General features: G+C 36.0%; 9 non-coding genes across 9 annotated transcripts; 3 read left to right on the forward strand and 6 right to left on the reverse strand.

The window, feature by feature from the left end:
* Positions 1 to 1,282: 1,282 nt before the first annotated feature.
* On the reverse strand, positions 1,283 to 1,355 carry trnav-aac (transfer RNA valine (anticodon AAC)). The gene has a single exon. It is a non-coding gene; the product is annotated as a tRNA-Val (tRNA).
* Positions 1,356 to 1,831: 476 nt separating this feature from the next.
* trnai-aau (transfer RNA isoleucine (anticodon AAU)) lies at positions 1,832 to 1,905 on the forward strand. Its single transcript has one exon. It is a non-coding gene; the product is annotated as a tRNA-Ile (tRNA).
* A 996-nt stretch (positions 1,906 to 2,901) lies between these two features.
* On the reverse strand, positions 2,902 to 2,973 carry trnaq-uug (transfer RNA glutamine (anticodon UUG)). Its single transcript has one exon. It is a non-coding gene; the product is annotated as a tRNA-Gln (tRNA).
* A 137-nt stretch (positions 2,974 to 3,110) lies between these two features.
* trnav-aac (transfer RNA valine (anticodon AAC)) lies at positions 3,111 to 3,183 on the reverse strand. The gene has a single exon. It is a non-coding gene; the product is annotated as a tRNA-Val (tRNA).
* Positions 3,184 to 3,659: 476 nt separating this feature from the next.
* On the forward strand, positions 3,660 to 3,733 carry trnai-aau (transfer RNA isoleucine (anticodon AAU)). The gene has a single exon. It is a non-coding gene; the product is annotated as a tRNA-Ile (tRNA).
* A 957-nt stretch (positions 3,734 to 4,690) lies between these two features.
* On the reverse strand, positions 4,691 to 4,762 carry trnaq-uug (transfer RNA glutamine (anticodon UUG)). Its single transcript has one exon. It is a non-coding gene; the product is annotated as a tRNA-Gln (tRNA).
* Positions 4,763 to 4,899: 137 nt separating this feature from the next.
* Positions 4,900 to 4,972, reverse strand: trnav-aac (transfer RNA valine (anticodon AAC)). The gene has a single exon. It is a non-coding gene; the product is annotated as a tRNA-Val (tRNA).
* Positions 4,973 to 5,448: 476 nt separating this feature from the next.
* Positions 5,449 to 5,522, forward strand: trnai-aau (transfer RNA isoleucine (anticodon AAU)). Its single transcript has one exon. It is a non-coding gene; the product is annotated as a tRNA-Ile (tRNA).
* Positions 5,523 to 6,518: 996 nt separating this feature from the next.
* On the reverse strand, positions 6,519 to 6,590 carry trnaq-uug (transfer RNA glutamine (anticodon UUG)). The gene has a single exon. It is a non-coding gene; the product is annotated as a tRNA-Gln (tRNA).
* Between the last annotated feature and the right edge of the window lie 571 nt (positions 6,591 to 7,161).

The following is a 7,161-nucleotide window of genomic DNA, read 5'->3' on the forward strand; positions in this document are numbered from 1 at the left end:
TTAGGACTCATTTCCTGAGGCGTTTTGACAGGTTTCTGCAGTGTCACCATTTATTTCCATTCAGCTTTGCATTAACTTTTCACTTATGGTGCCTTCACACCAAACGCGTTACGCACATCAAAACCGCGTTGGACGCTTCAAGTTCGATGCACGTGCACTGTGGAAACACCTAGCGTTTCCAGCATCAGGCTGGTCTGGTTTGTAGGTCACAGTCTATGCCAGAGGTTCCCAAACTGTGGGGCGCGCCCCCTAGGGGGGGCGCCGTGTCATTGCAGGGGGGGTGCGGGAAGCCATCTGGATGAAAAAACAAAACAAAACATGAATGCTGTATGCGCTGGGTTTTTACCTTAGAATGGCCAACTCTCTGTTATTCCTATGTCAATTTGATACAGTAGAGGCTTCCACATTTCCCATATTTGTGTCCTCTGTCACTTTTATCAGCAGTTAAAACTGTTTAATCCGTTAACATGTTGTAACCTGTTTTTCCGAGCCACCTTTAAACGCAACATGAGCGCTACGACGCTCGCACTGGGTTTACACCTGTGAAGGAGACCTGCTGCTGCTGGGCGGAGCTACGTAGGTTTGTGTTAGGATCACGGCAGCAAACCAGCAAAACGCAAAGAACTTTTCACAGTTTTTCCCTCCAAACTAACCGACTGAGTTGAGTAAAGCTGTTGGATGCAGGTAATGTTAGCTAAAAGATGACTAGCTAATATCAATACAGAACCTTAAGCTTAACAAGGACCTTGTAGGCTACCGATGTTGGTGTCTATTTTCAGCTACTTACATTCATTTTGCCCCAAAAAAAGTCGATGCCCCTCCCGTCACATGCGTCGTTTCAACCAGACAGCCATTTGTAATCCATAGGGGGGCGCAGAAAATGTTTGGAAACCACTGGGTGGTGGGGGGGGTGCAGAAGAAAAAGTTTGGAAACCACTGGTCTATGTGGAGGCACGTCGAGGGCATTACGACGTCAGAAAGGTCAAAATCACTCCAGCCTATGATTGGTTTCCGTTGCCAGCCTATTTGTCAGACACATTGAACGCTCTTGATGCATCAAAAGGTTCAAATCACGCAGCAACGGGCCCTAGACGCTCATCCAAAAACACTTTGAATGTAAACCAGACTCACCTGATTCTGAAAATGCATTTGGTGTGGACACACCTTAAAGGAGCCTCGATTTCAAAGATGTCTACATTGAAGTCGACTGGCTTATGAACCATCACGAAAGAGGAAGACTCTTGTCTCAATTCACCCTGTGAGAAACATAATCTGCAAAATCTGTTTCTGTCTGGTTTCAAACCAGAGACCTTTTGTGTGTTAAACAAATGTGATAACCACTACACTACAGAAACTCAACTTCTCCTCTTTGTTTCAGGTTGAGGTTCCAAATGTGAACATGTCAGATTCAAAGCATGAAGTTCCTACTGAGGATTGCACTCAGATGCCTGGATTCAGAGTACAGAGTAGCCCATTGACCTTATTGGCAACAATCCATTTATGTTGATTTCATATATATTGCAGTATATTATTTTTATAAATATGCTACAATTAGAATATGAGCACGTTTGTCAAAATCATGTATGATTTTCTTAGATCGATGGGAAGACCATACCAAGGTTGTGAGTTCTATCCCCATCCTGCCCAATCAATCAAAACTTCAAAATGAAAGAGTGGAAAAAGAAACACTTCAAAAATATAATCAACACTGGAAAATATACCTCTGGCATGTTGACTTTGACAAACATTAGAATATGAAGCCTTTCCTGAAAACTTCCTTGTAAGATCATGTAAGATTTTCTTAAATCCATGGAAACTTTACATTCTGTGTGGCTGGTTAGCTCAGCTAGTTAGAGCGTGGTGCTAATAACGCCAAGGTCATGGGTTCAATTCCCATACTAGCCAGTTGAAATATGAATTGGTTCAGACAATCAACTTCAAAGTAGTGAGAGGATTTAAGTTAAAACCTTTCATACATTGCTTTTGAAAAACATAGGAATATCAGCACTTTTATCAAATCTTAATTGTGGTAAAATCATGGAAGTTCTTCTTATATCCATGGAAACTCAGCAGTTTGTAAGGTAGGTTAGCTCAGGAGTTTGCAGCGCGGTGCTGGTAACGCTGAGGACATGGGTTCAATCCCCATACTTGCCAGTTCATATCTATGGTGTTTCAGATAATCAACAAATAAAATTGGTGAAAAATAATATCAACACTCCAAATAAAAAATGGTTCAAAAACAAAATCAACACTTCAAAATAAAAAGTGGTTCAAAAATAAAAACAAAACATGGTTCAAAAATAAAATCAACACTTCAAAATAAAAAATGGTTCAAAAATAAAATCAACACTTCAAAATAAAAAATGGTTCAAAAACAAAATCAACACTTCAAAATAAAAAGTGGTTCAAAAATAAAATCAAAACAAAAAATGGTTCAAAAACAAAATCAACACTTCAAAATAAAAAGTGGTTCAAAAATCAAAACAAAAAATGGTTCAAAAATAAAATCAACACTTCAAAATAAAAAATGGTTCAAAAATAAAATCAACACTTTAAAATAAAAAATTGCTGTAAAGTATACCTTTATGCAAGTTGATATTGAAAAACATTAGGATATGAGCGCTTTTGTTACAATCATCTAAGTTTTTAGCAAATCGATGAAAACTCATCACTCCAGAAACTTATTCAATTTCCCGGTAGAGGATCCAAAAGTTATCAGAGACTAATGTCAACCATGGGCATGGAACAATGTTAAATACTTATACCACAGATCCTCTCAGAGAGCACAGTAACTTGGTGAACAATCTGTCAGACTTGTACTTGTGCCTAATTTCACATTATGGTCCATAAACTAAGCCTGGGATCAAAAACTGTATTGAAGATGTCAGGAGCAGAGACAAAAGGTTCTACTGAGACTTGAACTCAGATCGCTGGATTCAAAGTCCAGAGTGCTAACCATTACACCATAGAACCACCAAGTGGGAACTTAAATAAAGGAACCTCAATTTCAAAGATGCCTACATTCAAGTCGATTGGTGTATGAACCATCACCAAACCTGAAGACTCTTGTTGTCTCACTTCACCCTGTGAGAAACATAACGTACAAAATCTGTTTCTGTCTGGTTTCAAACCAGAGACCTTTTGCGTGTTAAGCAAACGTGATAACCACTACACTACAGAAACCGAATTTCTGTACATTGCTTCAGTGTGAGGTTTTAAAGTTTAAGATGTCAGATTCAAAGCATGAAGTTCCTACTGAGGATTGCACTCAGATGCCTGGATTCAGAGTACAGAGTAGTCCATTGACCTTATTGGCAACAATCCATTTATGTTGATTTCATATATATTGCAGTATATTATTTTTATAAATATGCTACAATTAGAATATGAGCACGTTTGTCAAAATCATGTATGATTTTCTTAGATCGATGGGAAGACCATACCAAGGTTGTGAGTTCTATCCCCATCCTGCCCAATCAATCAAAACTTCAAAATGAAAGAGTGGAAAAAGAAACACTTCAAAAATATAATCAACACTGGAAAATATACCTCTGGCATGTTGACTTTGACAAACATTAGAATATGAAGCCTTTCCTGAAAACTTCATTGTAAGATCATGTAAGATTTTCTTAAATCCATGGAAACTCTACATTCTTTGTGGCTGGTTAGCTCAACTAGTTAGAGCGTGGTGCTAATAACGCCAAGGTCATGGGTTCAATTCCCATACTAGCCAGTTGAAATATGAATTGGTTCAGACAATCAACTTCAAAGTAGTGAGAGGATTTAAGTTAAAACCTTTCATACATTGCTTTTGAAAAACATAGGAATGTCAGCACTTTTATCAAATCTTAATTGTGGTAAAATCATGGAAGTTCTTCTTATATCCATGGAAACTCAGCAGTTTGTAAGGTAGGTTAGCTCAGGAGTTTGCAGCACGGTGCTGGTAACGCTGAGGACATGGGTTCAATCCCCATACTTGCCAGTTCATATCTATGGTGTTTCAGATAATCAACAAATAAAATTGGTGAAAAATAATATCAACACTCCAAATAAAAAATGGTTCAAAAACAAAATCAACACTTCAAAATAAAGTGGTTCAAAAATAAAAACAAAACATGGTTCAAAAATAAAATCAACACTTCAAAATAAAAAATGGTTCAAAAATAAAATCAACACTTCAAAATAAAAAATGGTTCAAAAACAAAATCAACACTTCAAAATAAAAAGTGGTTCAAAAATAAAATCAAAACAAAAAATGGTTCAAAAACAAAATCAACACTTCAAAATAAAAAGTGGTTCAAAAATCAAAACAAAAAATGGTTCAAAAATAAAATCAACACCTTAAAATAAAAAATTGCTGTAAAGTATACCTTTATGCAAGTTGATATTGAAAAACATTAGGATATGAGCGCTTTTGTTACAATCATCTAAGTTTTTAGCAAATCGATGAAAACTCATCACTCCAGAAACTTATTCAATTTCCCGGTAGAGGATCCAAAAGTTATCAGAGACTAATGTCAACCATGGGCATGGAACAATGTTAAATACTTATACCACAGATCCTCTCAGAGAGCACAGTAACTTGGTGAACAATCTGTCAGACTTGTACTTGTGCCTAATTTCACATTATGGTCCATAAACTAAGCCTGGGATCAAAAACTGTATTGAAGATGTCAGGAGCAGAGACAAAAGGTTCTACTGAGACTTGAACTCAGATCGCTGGATTCAAAGTCCAGAGTGCTAACCATTACACCATAGAACCACCAAGTGGGAACTTAAATAAAGGAACCTCAATTTCAAAGATGCCTACATTCAAGTCGATTGGTGTATGAACCATCACCAAACCTGAAGACTCTTATTGTCTCACTTCACCCTGTGAGAAACATAACGTACAAAATCTGTTTCTGTCTGGTTTCAAACCAGAGACCTTTTGCATGTTAAGCAAACGTGATAACCACTACACTACAGAAACCGAATTTCTGTACATTGCTTCAGTGTGAGGTTTTAAAGTTTAAGATGTCAGATTCAAAGCATGAAGTTCCTACTGAGGATTGCACTCAGATGCCTGGATTCAGAGTACAGACTAGCCCATTGACCTTATTGGCAACAATCCATTTATGTTGATTTCATATATATTGCAGTATATTATTTTTATAAATATGCTACAATTAGAATATGAGCACGTTTGTCAAAATCATGTATGATTTTCTTAGATCGATGAGAAGACCATACCAAGGTTGTGAGTTCTATCCCCATCCTGCCCAATCAATCAAAACTTCAAAATGAAAGAGTGGAAAAAGAAACACTTCAAAAATATAATCAACACTGGAAAATATACCTCTGGCATGTTGACTTTGACAAACATTAGAATATGAAGCCTTTCCTGAAAACTTCATTGTAAGATCATGTAAGATTTTCTTAAATCCATGGAAACTTTACAATCTGTGTGGCTGGTTAGCTCAGCTAGTTAGAGCGTGGTGCTAATAACGCCAAGGTCATGGGTTCAATTCCCATACTAGCCAGTTGAAATATGAATTGGTTCAGACAATCAACTTCAAAGTAGTGAGAGAATTTAAGTTAAAACCTTTCATACATTGCTTTTGAAAAACATAGGAATATCAGCACTTTTATCAAATCTTAATTGTAGTAAAATCATGGAAGTTCTTCTTATATCCATGGAAACTCAGCAGTTTGTAAGGTAGGTTAGCTCAGGAGTTTGCAGCGCGGTGCTGGTAACACTGAGGACATGGGTTCAATCCCCATACTTGCCAGTTCATATCTATGGTGTTTCAGATAATCAACAAATAAAATTGGTGAAAAATAATATCAACACTCCAAATAAAAAATGGTTCAAAAACAAAATCAACACTTCAAAATAAAAAGTGGTTCAAAAATAAAAACAAAACATGGTTCAAAAATAAAATCAACACTTCAAAATAAAAAATGGTTCAAAAATAAAATCAACACTTCAAAATAAAAAATGGTTCAAAAACAAAATCAACACTTCAAAATAAAAAGTGGTTCAAAAATAAAATCAAAACAAAAAATGGTTCAAAAACAAAATCAACACTTCAAAATAAAAAGTGGTTCAAAAATCAAAACAAAAAATGGTTCAAAAATAAAATCAACACTTCAAAACAAAAAATGGTTCAAAAATAAAATCAACACTTTAAAATAAAAAATTGCTGTAAAGTATACCTTTATGCAAGTTGATATTGAAAAACATTAGGATATGAGCGCTTTTGTTACAATCATCTAAGTTTTTAGCAAATCGATGAAAACTCATCACTCCAGAAACTTATTCAATTTCCCGGTAGAGGATCCAAAAGTTATCACAGACTAATGTCAACCATGGGCATGGAACAATGTTAAATACTTATACCACAGATCCCCTCAGAGAGCACAGTAACTTGGTGAACAATCTGTCAGACTTGTACTTGTGCCTAATTTCACATTATGGTCCATAAACTAAGCCTGGGATCAAAAACTGTATTGAAGATGTCAGGAGCAGAGACAAAAGGTTCTACTGAGACTTGAACTCAGATCGCTGGATTCAAAGTCCAGAGTGCTAACCATTACACCATAGAACCACCAAGTGGGAACTTAAATAAAGGAACCTCAATTTCAAAGATGCCTACATTCAAGTCGATTGGTGTATGAACCATCACCAAACCTGAAGACTCTTATTGTCTCACTTCACCCTGTGAGAAACATAACGTACAAAATCTGTTTCTGTCTGGTTTCAATGTATGAAAGTTAAAACCTTTCATACATTGCTTTTGAAAAACATAGGAATGTCAGCACTTTTATCAAATCTTGTGGTAAAATCATGGAAGTTCTTCTTATATCCATGGAAACTCAGCAGTTTGTAAGGTAGGTTAGCTCAGGAGTTTGCAGCACGGTGCTGGTAACGCTGAGATCATGGGTTCAATCCCCATACTGGCCAGTTCATATCTATGGTGTTTCAGATAATCAACACTTCAAATTAAAAAAAGGGTGAAAAATAATATCAACACTTAAAAATATAAAATGGGTGAAAAATAAGATCAACACTTCAAAAATAAAAAATTGCTGTAAAGAATTCCTTTATGCAAGCTGATGTTGAAAAACATTAGGATATGAGCGCTTTTGTTACGATCATCTAAGTTTTTAGCAAATCGA

This window comes from Poecilia mexicana, unplaced genomic scaffold, assembly GCF_051168715.1.
Source record: "Poecilia mexicana isolate PSO_F unplaced genomic scaffold, ASM5116871v1 scaffold_2, whole genome shotgun sequence".
Classification (NCBI taxonomy): Eukaryota; Metazoa; Chordata; class Actinopteri; order Cyprinodontiformes; family Poeciliidae; genus Poecilia; species Poecilia mexicana.